The sequence below is a fragment of the Mercurialis annua genome, linkage group LG3, assembly GCF_937616625.2.
Source record: "Mercurialis annua linkage group LG3, ddMerAnnu1.2, whole genome shotgun sequence".
Lineage (NCBI taxonomy): Eukaryota > Viridiplantae > Streptophyta > Magnoliopsida > Malpighiales > Euphorbiaceae > Mercurialis > Mercurialis annua.
In genome coordinates this window covers 53,947,191-53,963,067 of record NC_065572.1, presented here as the reverse complement: position 1 = coordinate 53,963,067, position 15,877 = coordinate 53,947,191, and positions in this window count along the sequence as shown.

Sequence of the window (15,877 nt, the reverse complement as noted above, 5' to 3'; positions counted from 1 at the left end):
AAAAGCTGCGTGTTTTCTAAAATGCTATGACCAGTTGTTTGAGAGATACACTGGTTTTATGTCTTTAGCATTTTAGAATTCTATTGGAAACAGAGCAGGTGCGTCAACTGAGATTGATGTTTGCGCTCTAGTTTCTTTAAATACAACCAGGGTCTTAAGACCCAGTTTTCAGAAATGTGTTTACGTTAAACGAGAGAAAGGTTTTAACAATATTTTCTGAAAACAGATCATATGTGATACATGATCTTGAATTGCGATCGCGTTTTTAATAAAGGTGTTAAAGTGTTTCCGCAACGAGGTTGCTAACCTTTTTATGTTTTAAAACGCGAAAAATTTATAAAGGTTTTTAGGCTTGCTACGGGTTTCGGAGCAACCACTCCCATTCCCTAGCGCCGGTCGCGATCCATGAATTTGGGTCGTGACAAAGTTGGTATCAGAGCAATAGTTCTCGGACTCGAGAATTTAAAAACATTGCTGATACATGGAAATAAAGTATGGGGTAGATGTCATAGGTACTCATAGGAACTACTGCAGCACATAGGATTCGAGTCATGTCTCCTACATATATTCTTATGTTTCATAGGTTCTCAGCCTTCCCTTTTGGGATATAAGACTGCGATATACGCGTGCGAGTCGTCTAGACAACTCGATATCCATGCTTGAATATCAAGCATGGAAATAAAGTGAAGACACTTTCGAAATCATTCGATAGTAGTACAAGGAGACGATTGATAGAAGAAGTACGAATTTAGAGAAGTGGAGTAGTTGTGGAGAAATTTTACTGGTTACAAAGTTTAGGGTCAGGAGAAAACTTAAAAAAAATGATATAACCTGTTATGGTTATTTATTTTAATTTTAAAAGCATAATTGTGCCTAGACATGAGACGTCATCACCCTATGCACAACTATGCAGATGTTTTAAAAGTGAATTTTAAGCAAATTGTTTTGAAAAAGGGTACCCAATATGATTGAACCATTTTAAACCAATTTGTTTTTATTATAAGTATACCTAGACCAGAATTCTCTAACAAAAGTAAATACTCGAGATCAAGCAGTAAGTGATTCTCGAGGGGGCAACAAAAGCATACAAGAGTGGAAGCTGGAGTATACAATTGTGACTAGGAAGTACACAGCTAGTTGTAGTTAAACGAACTACAACTTGTATCTGGATTGCAATACATATCCGAGTTACAACAAGTTAAGGATAAGAATATCCTTAAATAAGATGTCTAGGGCATTGTACCCTGAGACACTAGGAGTAAGAAAGGAGAGATAGAACCTACTGATCAAGTAGTTGATTAAGGCGTTAAAAATACGCGATTTCTCACTAGAAATAGTATAATTTGAGTTTAGAAAGACTCAAGGTAAGTGGAAGACGCAAGATTCAAAGTATAGTTGATAGAGATAGTGTATAGATGAAGTGAGTTTCAGATGATGTCTGAAAACTGATTGGGTATAGTAAAACCCTGATAACTTTTAATTAAACCGTTGGATCAGTTTAATTCTGGAATATGATATTCCTAAGATGGTTGCCTAGAGGTTAACCGTTGCGATCATCAAACGGAAAGCTAGACGATGAATATTTTTGAAAGTATTGATGAGAAACTTGCGTGAATTTTGGCAGTGAGCCAAAAGTGCAAGTGATAAAAAGTATAAATTATAGAGTTTAATTAACTTAGGATTATCAATGTAAGCTCCATATATATGTAAATGAATTTGAAAACTGTTGAGAAACAATAGTTTCAAATTGTGAAAATTCCGATAACTGGGCCTAGTGACTGTGAAGTCTTGGCTGGCTGGTGCGGAATATACATGTAGAGGACATGTATTTGAAAGTCGGGCCAGAAATATGTAAAGTATGGCCGACCAAAAGTGGAAAGTGTGAAACATATGTTTTATTTTTAATATGAAATGTTTTGAAAACGGAGCGAGAAATTGATAGTCAGTTAATTAAAGGTAGTAGTGGCTATAGAGCATTGAGGATGACTCTTTGCTGCGAGTAAGACAACTATATATGTATAAAGTTAAGAGGTGGAAAATAGCGATTGTCAGATCAGTGATGTAAGATTTGAGAATTTTATGCATCAGAATAAATGAAAGATTCTGAGTAAGCCATAGTTTGAGGTAAATAACATTTTAAGAGTAGAAATATCCGGATATTAAGATAAGAGTTTCGCGATAATAAAAGGAAAAAGAATGTTGACCCGTGAAGGGACACAACCGATAGTAAATCTATATGAGAAGATAAGGAAGTGATATAGAAAATAACGTCATATTGAAACGAGTTACGATGGAATAAGCGTACGAATGTAAGATAAATCGCTTATTACTTTAAAAGAGGATGTACGTAGAAAATAAATATAAAGTCTAAGAGCTTATATTAAAGAATTATATGAGCTATAGAGGCAGAATAAGAAGAGAAAACATAGGTTGCATTGGTGTGTATCGATATTAAGATTAACATGGAAATGTTTTATCGATACATGCAACAGTAAATTTGACTTTACCTATCTATGATATAAGTAAAGTCACTAATGTAAACTCAATTGAGTTTGAGATATTGTACACTGACAGTGAAGGTGTCAGTAGTAGATATAATTATAAGTGTGTAAATGAGTATTGCACGAAGGGAATAGAGAAGTATAATAGAAATACATCTCACACGTTTGCAAAACGTGAATAAGAAAGAAGTTAAACTAAAGCCTACTGTGACGGTAGCATAAGTCAAATATGATAAGTGGATTTGCAGAACGTGGTAAGAGTACCATTAGTTCTGATGTGGACATGGAGTGAGCAAACACTTCAGCTGTTCTTATGAGATATATAAGAACAAGGAGTTAAGCTACTCCTATATTATTTCTGGAAGAGTGTTAATGGACAATGAGTCTGTGTGACTAATAAAGAAAGGAGACGCACAATGTGTGCGACCAATGCTGTAAATTCTGAGAGAACGTCAGAATTAAATTAGGTTCTCTAAATGTGAGTGACATTTTAGGAGACACTAGAAGTCTGAGATGACATCTAGTAAATTTGAGAAAGATTCAAGTGGTTGTTAGGTGAAAATAACCAGTACGACTATAAAAATTGTGATTTCTTGGATGTCGCAGAATATTGTGAATGTTATTGCAAGATTTTAAAAAAAAAAAAAATTTGCGCTAGTAACAAGAATTAACCAAGAAAGTGGGAAAGTTGATTAGTCAAATCAACATAAGATTGGATGTGGAGATTTAAAAGGGGATGATTAACAGTAGTGCAAGTGTTAGCACTACTCATAGGATGTTTATAAGAGTTAAAAAGAGATATGTCATGATATAACATGATCAAGATATAGATTATGTTCCTCGATGGCTGAGAAAGCACGAGGTAAATCGTCAATACATGATTTGGAATTGACAATAGTTATAGTTGCACCGAAAGTCAAAAGACATTAGTGATGTAATACGACGTGCGAACTATTTAAGACAATAGGAGATATTATGGTAGGAGTCAAGAGGCACTGCTTGTATTATACAAGGAGTAAGTTGCCTACAAATCAAAAGTCATAAAAGTTAGAATTATGATATAAGAAGATCAGATAAGGATCCTACAACCTAACTGTATAGAGAACAGTTAGTAAATTATGTATCAGAGTAACACAGTGAAAGTGTGGAAGTTTGCAGGAAGTGCATGCACACTACATTATTGTGCCAGCGATCATTCAAAGTATGATCTAGTGTTAGATATAAGGTCTTAAACCTTAATTCTATTGGCTCAACTAAGTATGAGACCAATATGAAGTGATTAACTCAGCGAGAGTATAAGTTAGAAATACTCAATTGGAGTATGTGCTAGATGTAGAGCGGCAAAGAAAAGTTTGCGATTTCAGTATTATTGATAAAATACTGAAATAGGACAATAGATTGTGTGAACCAGACATGTATAGTCTGAGTGTCACTATAAAGTGTTTTGTTTTAATAAGAAGTTTTAGGTCAATGATTAGAAGATAGTATCGTTTGTTGCCCATAAGTAACAAACGACTTAAAGGGGTAAACCCAGTAGTAAGATTATACACAACCCTAAGTGTATGCTAATTGTGGAATTGAAATAGTATATACGATTAAGAGAATCGTTTAAATACTAACTAATGCTATAAGAAGCATTAGGCAATCTTTGTGTTAAGAAAAGTGAGGCAAAAGAAAGTGGAAAGAGATAGAGATCGTCTAAGTATATACGATTGAACAGTGTAAGGATTTACGCTTTGTTGACAGACGAAAAACATTCAGTGAAAGACACTGATCCAAAGAGTAAGAGTAATTAAGAGGTTAAGAGGAATACGATAAAGAATATAACCTAGGTTATAACGAAATGTGGAGCGTTAACTCCAAGTCACGATAAATCGTGACATATAAGGAAATTGCATAAATATGCAACCGATGAGCTAGTGTCGTGATAAGTATTTCATGCTTTGTACACGGCTACAGTGAGGATAGGGTTTAGAACCTACCTATAGTTGGAGTTAAACTTATGCTACGTAAAGCATAAGAATTGACGTATAAAAGCTTTGAATGAAATCATTTGAGTACGTGATTTTGGATTTTAAATTCGAAGACGAATTTTTATAAGGAGGGGAGAATATAATACCCCGTAATTTTAAGTAATTAGAATATGTCACGATGTCAAATTGGAGTAATTAAAATATCAAAAATAATATTTTGCGGGTTCGAATATTAAGAAAAATATTCGGAAAGACTAAATTTAATAGTCAAAAGATAATAGTAGGTTGGACTATTTAAGATTATTAAATCACGGGAAGTGATTTAATAGATTCGGACGTAAATTAAATTTAAACGTAAATTTAATTTATATGAATCCGTAAAAGAATATCGTAATAATATGAGTTTAAAATTTAAATCGGAAATTTAAATTTTAATAAACGAGTGTGAACGGGAGTAATAAATTTGAGAATACTCTTTAGCATCATATAAATTGATATATTGATAATTAAAATATCAATGTACCACTCTAAATGGAGAGTTTAAAATTTCGGACAAAACCCCGAAATTAAAATGTCGAAATTCGGAAAGCTTGACGAGTTATGGACGAACATAAATTAAGATATATATACATAAATATATATATATTAAAAAAAAAAAAGAGGCGGTGTTGCTCGGCGGCAATTAAGGAAAATTGTCCACTTTAGTCCCTGAACTTTTACTTTAATTAGTTTTCAATTATAAACTAATTAAATATTATTCGTTAGTCCAAATTAAAATAAAATAATTTATAAGTCCCGAGGGAATAATTTTGGTGTTAATATTCGCGGAATAATTTGACGAAGCTACCGCCAAATTTTTATGAAATTTGGACATTGTAATTTTAATTAAGCAAGACTGATTTGGACCTAATAAATCTTTGGAAATTTATTAAAAATAAAATATAAGTCGGATGAAAATAAAAATTATATTTTTATTTGTTTTATATTTTATTGGATTTTTGGGTAAAGTTTCGTAAAATTTTGAATTAGTCTCCGTTTGGACTACGGACGACTAATTAAAATCAGAGTTAAAGTGCATGATTGAGCTAGTACCAAATGGTACTTTAGCCAATCCAAATGCCTACGTATAGAAGTGAGGGGGCAGCTCATTTGATTTCGTCAAATCCATTTAACGTGCTTGCTAGCTATAGCAAGCCGAGGCCGGCGCGGCGCGATCGATTTCGCGATTCTGATTCCGATTCTTCAACAAATCCAGTAGTAATAGAGGTATTAATCTCGTATACGATGTTTATTTCGATATATATTATTATATATTCGATATTAAACGTTAAACGTATTGAATCGATCGTGTGCGTATCGATTCAACGTTTTAATTATAGAATTGGATGTTTTGGACTGTGTTTAAGTGTTAGGGACGAGAAAAGCGAGTTAGCACGTTGGAATACAGCCCGGGGATCGTTCCTGAGCAGCACGTCGTGCAGCCAGGATGCTGCACGAACGTGCAGCGAGATACACGAACGTGTATCTTGCTGCACGAACGTGCAAGCAAGATACACGAACGTGTATCTTGCAGGCTGCACGAACGTGAAGCCTATCGCTGCACGAACGTGCAGTGCTTCCGACCTGAACAGTAGGGCTTTTTCGGGGGTCCACACACGCGACACTGAACTCGAATTCAAACAGTTTCAAGTCGTGAAATCAATCGTGATTCGATTGAAGTTCAAAATGTGAACTAAAAAGTTTAAAAGGTTTAAAAGAACCTAAATGTTTGAGGATAGTTGGTTTATTAAAACGATGTGATGTTTTAATAAAGCCATACATTAATCAAGTGTATTAATGTTAAAAGTGACTATAAGTTTATACCAAGAGTGCTATTACGATTTGAACGAGAAGTTCAACTTCGAGATTAATTTATATGTTCTGTTTATAGAGTCGTCTATAAACAGAAATGGTATTTGAGTCTATCGTTTATACGATAGGACTAGAGTTAGAAATTCAATGTCTGATGTGTTTTGACATTTGAATTTTAATTAGATCCGACGAGTGGTCGATCTAGCGAGCCAAACACCAACGTGTTTGACTGACGATCTTGATGGGAGCTTACGTTTTTAAAATGGGGACATCGGTTCTGTGAGTTTTACTTTGTGATTTTTACTTTTGAATATTTATATTTAAAATGTTTTTAAATCACAAATCGCACTAGTATAACTTAACCATGAAAGATCCATTGGAACAAGCTTCCTATTGGTTGTCAATAGGACTGTGTGATCACCAGTAGTGTTTCTCGATACGAGCATGTGTCTGACATAGAGGTCTGTTAATGTCATTGGGCGTTGGAAGTGCTAACGACCCTGACTTAACAGTCTGAGACGGCAGTAACGGTTACGGTCACAGGCAGTACTGTGATGGAAGTTTCACGGTTACGGTCCAGACACCCGGCTTAGACGGCAGTGATTTAGTTCACGGTCTAAGGCCTATATTGTGTAGGTCGAGACCCATACAATAGTCTGTCTTGTAGGGTTTCATCTGGATCGACTAATTGGTAATATTTTACATATACAAATGTTTATGTATTTGCGATTTGAATATTCAATTGTAAAATTGTAGACTCACTCAGAAATATTTATATTTCTGACCCTCCCCAATGTTTACCTTTCAGGTAATCAAGTACGAGGTCTGACTTCCACAATAATTCCGGAAGTCAATGTCAGCCATACCTCTAGAGCTGCAAGTAGTTGGGTACGAGAAGTCTGTCTTTCTGTTTACAGTAGTTCAAACTACTTTGATAAACTCTGATTGAACTACTGTATATAATATATGTTTGAAAAGCTGCGTGTTTTCTAAAATGCTATGACCAGTTGTTTGAGAGATACAATGGTTTTATGTCTTTAGCATTTTAGAATTGTATTGGAAACAGAGCAGGTGCGTCAACTGAGATTGATGTTTGCGCTCTAGTTCTTTAAATACAACTAGGGTCTTAAGACCCGGTTTTCAGAAATGTGTTTACGTTAAACGAGAGAAAGGTTTTAACAATATTTTCTGAAAACAGATCATATGTGATACATGATCTTGAATTGCGATCGCGTTTTTAATAAAGGTGTTAAAGTGTTTCCGCAACGAGGTTGCTAACCTTTTTATGTATTAAAACGCGAAAAATTTATAAAGGTTCTTAGGCTTGCTACGGGTTTCGGAGCAACCACTCCCATTCCCTAGCGCCGGTCGCGATCCATGAATTTGGGTCGTGACAATAATTCCCCATTATAAGCTTTTTCCTCATCTTGTAAGATAACATCAAAAGGATCTTTAACTAAATCCTTCTACAGGTTCTCCAAGTTCTTCTGATAACATCATTCTTCTGAGACATGTTACTAAAGGAAGCTTTGTTCAACTTCCTGAGCTCAAATTTCAAAAACTTAAGCTTTTGATATATTTTGTACATATGGCAACCTTCCACTTGCCTAATCCAACTATCTTTAAAAATATTACTAAAATTTTCATGCTCACACCAGGCATTAAAGAACCTGAAGGGAGCTTTCCTGATAGAGTCATTAGTCTTCATATCGACAATGATTGGAGAGTGATCAGAAACTCCATACCCTCCAAACACACAGTAAAAGTCACCCAGTCCTCCATCCACTGGTCATTGGTGAAACACCAGTCCAGTTTCCTCCATATTCTGTTGTCTCCTAACTTATTGTTGGTCCAGGTATAGGTTAAACCTATATACTTGAGCTCAACCAGATTAGCATCAAAACTCCAATTCTTAAACTCTTGCCCAACAACATCATCTATCTCATTACCCCCAACTCTATCTTAATTGCTCATCACCGTATTGAAGTCTCCAAGGATAATCCAGCAGTTACTAATGCTCTGACTGACAGCCAGTAATCTATCCCAGAGCTCTACTCTCTCTTAGGACACATAAGAACCATAGACAGCAGAAAAATAAACAGTCTTCAAATCCATAATAACACTGCAGTGGATGAACTGCTTATGGATGATAAGAGGAACAAGACTGACAGAATCCTTCTTGTAAATTATCCAAATTCTTCCCATACAAGAGCAGGAATAGTAATGAATAATCTCCCAATCATGCAACTTATACTTAATACTACTCCAAACTTTATTGAATTGACTAACATTGACAAACTTTATTGAATTGACTAACATTAACCCTAGTCTCAATGATACCAAAAATAAACAACTTACTTTTATTAATGAGCTCACACAGCTCAATCTGATTTAGGGAGCTACTAACTCTTCCAATATTCCACACACCAATCATCTGTCAATATCCAACATTCTGGAGTTCAACCTAGCCTTCCTCCCATCTCCCACAAAGCCAAATTTCAGTCTACTATTGATCTTCTCCACTACTGGAATCTCATCAGTGCCAGGATTTTCAACCAATGCCTTGAAGGTATTTGCTATCTTAATTTCACCTCGAACCCCTTTTTTAAGACAAGGGTAGCTGTCATATCACCTTTACTCTCCGTCTGAATCTGCCTAACCACTTCAGTATCCTGCACTACTGTACCAGGAGCTGTTATGATTTCTGTAACAATTGAATCTAAAGTTTCAATTACCTCTTCAGATATTTTTGTTTTCCCCAGAGCTTTCTTGGTGTCTTGATTAACTTTGCAATTCTTCTTAGCATGCCCCATTTTACAACACTTATCACAGAATAGTGGCCTCCACTCATATACAATTTTTTTGATTAAAAACTTTTCCTCATTCATCATGTAATTCCACAAATTCAGGGAATAAACTTGCTACTTCCATTTCAACGAGGACTCTTGCAAAGTTTAGCTTTGCTTTGCTTATAGTGCATTGATCCCTATAGAGAGGGTTTCCACAGATAGATCCAATCTTACTGAGCATATCAGCCGTCCAGAACTCCCAAGGAAGACCAGGTAGTTGGATCCAAACTGGAACAGAGCTAATAGTGTTAGGATCTATTGACATTCTTGCCTGCCATTTCTTCAACATCAGAGGTTTCTGGTCGAAGGTATGAGGACCATCTCCAAACTCAAACATAAACATCGATCCATTGATCCTAACCACATTTCTCAGGCCAAACTTCAACCATCTGTTCCTAACAAACGAATTAATTCTTTCAAATTTAGGGTACATACCATAGACACATCCTATAATGGCGAATTTCCACTTCTCTTCCTCCTTAGCAAGATCCTTTGAGTTGAAACTCACAACTCGTGTTCCATTCTTCACAGCTGGTGGGACATACTTCAACTCACTAGCTTCAGATCTCTCCCTATTATTCGAGAATAGCTCACTCCATTTCTTAGCCATGGCTTCCACAGGATTAGGACCCACAGCTTCAGAACTAGGGGCATCTTCCATCGTTTCAATCTCCGTTAGGACTGGAGATTCAAAAGTTAACTGAGCTTCTTCTATCGTAACACTAGGGGGCTTCAATAACCCCGGATTCATCTTTGTCAAGAGATTCAGAAGATTTCACAGTCACCGGAGCAGCAGATTTGACGGTTTCTTCCTCGTACGTTAGCAGGCTAACTAGCGCTGAGAGGATGAGAGAAAATCTAAGAATTCTTTGTTATTATTTGTGAGTGTTATGATCTATAAATTTATGTATAATTAAAAAAAATTAAAAACTTACCTTTTTTGCGCTCTACGATTTCTTTGTTCCTCAATAATGTTGGTTTAATTTTGAAGAAGATGATGAATTGTTATATGTATATCTTATGTACATATTCAACTTTGGTAGTTTTAATCAATTAGAAAAAAGAATTCCGTTTTCTGGATGCTTTTGATTTGGGAGAATTAAATATGTTTGTTGGTTAGCATTTTGTATATGTGGCACGCATCAATTGGCTAGATAAAGGAATCTCACGTGATTTTCTCTCTCCGTGAATGTAATATGACGGTACTTTCAGATTTTTATTATTTTCTTCCGTTTTTTTTTATATTTCTGTATTTTTCTCCTATTTATCGCCATTACCATTTTAGCAATGAGCCAAAACATTTCTATATGATGCCACAAGCTTGAGCCATGCCATGTCTACAGTATGCATGGAGTTCAAATCCAACTAAACTATTTTTTTTAATTAACCAACCAAAGTTCATACTGATTTAAAATATAATAAAATGAATCAAATCGATTTATTTAATTAATCTTTTGCAATTCAATGTGTACTGAACGTAATTTTATCTAGTCCCGGTCCATGAATTTTCCATGCACCTACCCAATGAAGTGTTAGAAATTCTACCACAATTTTCTCTCTCTTCTCATTATTTTTTCTTTCTTTTCATTTCTCTATCACCTTATTGGATAGGTCCATGAATTTTTCATGAACCGGGTCTACGTAAGAACTTCCCGTTTGATAATATGTCTAAGAGAAGTAAATCTATACTATACTATAAAGCTGAGCTCCAAATTAAGATTCACTACTATTGTGACAAGTGGATCTCTTATAAACATCCATGTGGACTCCTTAGCATTGACTTTTGTCAATTGAAAAATGACATGAATTTTGTGGTTTTTCAACTTTATCACCCTTTCATTTACCACCGCAATTGTTTTAATAGCCGTTTTAATTTGGCCTAATTACTTAAAAACCACTCACCTTATAACTTTTTTTCATTTATACCACGACCTAGGAAAATTTTCAATTGTACCTTATTTTCGATTTTTATGTTTCGTTTGTACCCCAAGAGTAATTTTTTTGATAATTTAATTAATTTAAAGATGAAAATATTAAAAATAAGATACATAAATGATTAACATTAACGTTTTATTAGAATATAGGTTAAAAATGAAGGATTAGTTTAAATTTTTTTTTAAAAGAAAATAGGTCAATTCAACTCAACGGCGGCGGCGGTTTTAAAAAATTCCGGCGGCGGGTTTCAAAATCCGGGTGGCGGAAGAAGTCGGATGGCTGTTCGATTTTTTTTTTAAATAAAAAAAATTAATTAAATTTTAGGATTTATTTAAACATTTTTAAAGATGAAGGGTTTGTTTGTATTTTTATTAATTGAAAAAAGTATGAAATAATTCTTATATTTAGTTGTTTTGAATAAATCAACTTTTTTTTGAATTTTGGGGTAGAGGTGAAACAAAAACACAACGTCAATAGTATATGTGACAATTTTCCTAGGTCAGGGTATAAACGAAAAAAAAGTTAAAGATGAGGGTTTTTTAAGTTATTAAGCCTTTAAAATATGAAGTTATCTAAAAATTTAACTTAATCAAATAAAATTTGAACTTATTGAATTTTATAAATTTGATCGTTATGAAATTTGAAGAGTTTTTATTTATATTTATAAGCTATAAAATTTTAAGAGTTTTGAAACAAAAAATATTTTAAATATTTTAAAATTCCGTGTAATTAAATTTTAATTAATATAATTTTATGGCTATAAAATTTGAAGAGTTAAATGTAAATAATATTTATAAGTTATTAAATTTAATTGTTTTAGTTTAATCACTAAATTTAACTATATTTTACAAAAATGTAATTTATATTAAAAACTTAATTAATTTAATCTAATGTAAATTAAAATTTGATGAAATTTATAAAATTAATATGAATATACATCTTATATCAAAAAAAGTAAATTAAAAAAATTATAAAATTATTTAATTTTATTCGCGCAACTCGCGGGTATCGACCTAATTTTAATAAAATTCTCAGTAATATGATATGATTTTGGTGTTTCTCTGTTATGATATGAAATCAATAGTTTAGTTTAATGATTTATTTTTTAGTTTTCAATTGTTTTGTCATTGATTTTGTTGTTGCTTTCTTATGTTCAAGGTAATGGTCACCAATGCTCGGTTTTATGAAACTATTTGTAGAAAATTACATGTGTATGCTTATTGATCGTTGATGGGATTTGTTGGTATTACAATTGGTTTTTAAACTATCTAATAAATTGCTAATTCAATTCTCTTTCAATTAAGACTACTAATTATCATATTAGTATTAATGCAAAAATTATCTGGTAGTAGTGGTGAGCATTGGATGATGATGTATTGCCTTTTGGATAATAAATAAATGCTTTTGTTTTTAAATTTTGGAATTATTGAACTCTTGTTTGTGATGGAATTTTTTGGTTTTCTTTCTTTAAATAAAATTTAATGATAGCCATTATATTATAGTAAGAGAGAAGGTATGGCTGCTAAACAAGACAGAATGACAACATGTCTATAAGTAACGTTGATGAACATTTTCAACAATATCTATATTTTTGTATGAGGTTTAATTTTTTTTAAATGAATCATAGAAAAATGCTCAGAAATGACCATGATATTTATCCTATATTTCAAGTTGGCACTTTATGAATTTCAGTCATAACTAATTTTATGTTATGAGCTGTTAAAAAATTTCTAATTTACTGCTCTTTTTTGTAGTAATGTCTCGATTGTGCTAGCTTCGTAATAAAGAAAAAAGAAAGAAAACTGCTGCTGTTATGAATGTGTGGTTGCAAATGAATGTAATTGCAAATTGATTTTTAACCATGGCATGTGTAGTTTTGTATATTCTTAAGATCAAACCTAAAGTTACTTACGAAGTAAATTCGTATCTAAAAGGAGAATATATTAGAGGACTTGTTCATAATAAGGACACTACTTGCTCTAGTGAATTAAGAATGAATAGAAGAGCATTTTATAAATTATGTGAGATGTTAGAAAATATTGGAGGCTTAAAACCAACAAGATTTATGCTTGTGGATGAGCAAGTAGGGCTGTTTTTGCACATCCTTTCACATCATCAAAAAAATAGAACCATCCTTACTAACTTTCAAAGGTCGGGAGAGACTGTAAGTCGATGTTTTCACAAGGTGTTGGATGCCACTATGCGTTTGTAAGGTCATTTATTTAAGAAACCCAAGCATGTTCTTGAAAATTGTGACGATGAGCGATGGAAGTGGTTTAAGATAGATACTACTATTCATTTAATATATTCCTATGTGTTTGGAGATTTAGACAAATTTTAATATCGATAATTTTTTATATATTAAGAATTGTCTTTGAGCTTTGGATGGGACATATATAAAACTTAAAGTGCTAGTGGTGGATAGAAATAGATATCGATCGCGTAAAGGAGATATTGCCACAAATGTATTAGGAGCATGTACATCAGACATGCAATTTACTTATGTCCTTCCTGGTTGGGAAGGATCAGTGGCTGATGGCAAAGTACTTCGAGATGCTATAAGTAGGAGAAATGGACTTAAAGCACCACATGGTAAGATTTCTATAAAATTGGACATAATAATTATATATGTTACATAACATAAAAGTATTTTTGGATTAATTTAAAATATTTGATTATAGGTTGCCACTACTTAGTTGATGCCGGATATGCAAATAGCGAGGGATTTCTTGCACCATTTAGGGGACAAAGATATCATTTAAGTGAGTGGTGAGAAGGTCGTTATGCAAGAAGTGCAGAAGAATTCTATAATATGAAACATTCGGCTGCTCGTAATGTTATTGAGCGTTGTTTTGGAGTACTTAAACTGCGCTGGGGTATTCTCAGATGCGCATCTCACTATCCAGCAAGAACTCACAATCGGATTATCATTGCTTGTTGCTTGCTTCATAATTTCATTAGGATGGAGCATGAATTTGATCCATTTGAAGCTGAAATTAATGAAAGAAATAATAATAATGTCATAGAAGATGATCCAATTCTTACAATTGAACCATCCGAGGCTTGGACAACAATGAGAATGGAGTTGGCTAATGAAATGTTTAATACATGGAAGGCTTCAAGGAATTAGGCTTGTTTAGTATTCTATCTATTATTTACTCAATTCTAGGAAAAACGCTGCATTTGTTGCTTTTCTTTTATTTGATAATGATATTAATATTACTTTTTTCGGTCTTACATTTTGATTTCTTTAGTTAGTTAATTAATTCTTATATGCATTTTCTTGGATATTTCTGTTTTGCATAGATGAAGCTTTTCAGTTTGTATGATATTATGTGATCAAACCAATTGAATTGAAATCAATTTGGTTTGGTTTTTGCACCTCTATTTGCAGGTTACTCTTCAATATTCAAGAAATGAAAGATAGGTAAGATTTGTCTATACTAGTTACTGATGTATAGAACTTGTCCATAGTTCTATTGGAATCAAGAGTTGAAATTTCTTTACTTGTTTGATTTTTCTCTTGAAGTTTCCCTAACTGTTGGCATTAGTACAACCTGTGTAGCTAAAACCAACTAGTCTGAAATCAGAGTTGTAACAAGTTCTTGTCATCTAAACACCTAAATACATGCATTTCCCTTTTGCTTTTCCATCTCATTGTTATTGTGGTTGATTGATTAGTATATACAGGCACTATGGAAAGAACAGCAACTTCAATGTTCACGAAAGGGATGAAAAAGAGAAAGTGGAAAATGACTGAAGATCGAGCATTAGTAGATTGTATGGTTGAATTGTATCATCAAGGAACACACAACAAATGGAAAATCTGGTTTTGAACCTGGCTTCTTGAATGAGCTTGAGAAATCTTTAACACTCAAGCTACCAAGTGCTGGCTTAAAAGCTAAACCTCATATTCAATCTAGGATCAAGACATTGAAAAATGATTGGATGACCGTGTACGATATGATTTATGGTTCAAATACTAGCGGCTTTGGGTGGGATTCAGAACGAAATGTGGTCACAGCAAAAGTATGTTTCATTCATATCTCAAAGAATAAGACAGCGATGCAACATCAAGAAATCCGTACTTTATGGACAAGCAGATTTCAATACTTGTATATTTCAATGAATACTTGCTTTTTTTCTCGAAAGTTCTACATTTTAATTATTTGCTCAATGATGATTCATTTGCTTTAACCACACTGAATTAGAGATTTTGGCTTGTTTGTTCTTGATGATTGTTTTTCTCTAATTAAGTGAAATCTTTTCTGTTTTTCACCTCTTTATAGCTGAAGAAGAATGATGTTTTCAAGTGCTTATGAATAATTCTTTGGCTTAATCAAAGGAGGATTTTACCCTGTTTTTTTTTTTTCAAGTTTTACAATAATTAGCATATCATGTCATTATCAACCTACTGCTCCATTATAATTTGATTACCTCAACTGTTAAGCTATGTTTCCGTTCTAAATACGTGCCTCATCGTTGTTATGTGTCTTTTTTAGATTTCTTTAGTGCATCTGTATTTTTTCCAGGTATTTGGAAGTTCTTTCTGCGTTGTCAGCAGTTCATCAAAGTGGAGCTTGTCAATTATTGTCATAATCTAGTTAAGCTTCGGGATAGCTTGGTCTCGTTTAATTGGAGGGGTCTTTCAGTACAAGCTTATACTAATGAGTTCATCAAGCTGACCGATTTTGTTTCCGAACTGATGATAGATATGTAAATTGGTCGGGCGCGAGTTTGAAAGATTACTACAAAATACTAGGCAACA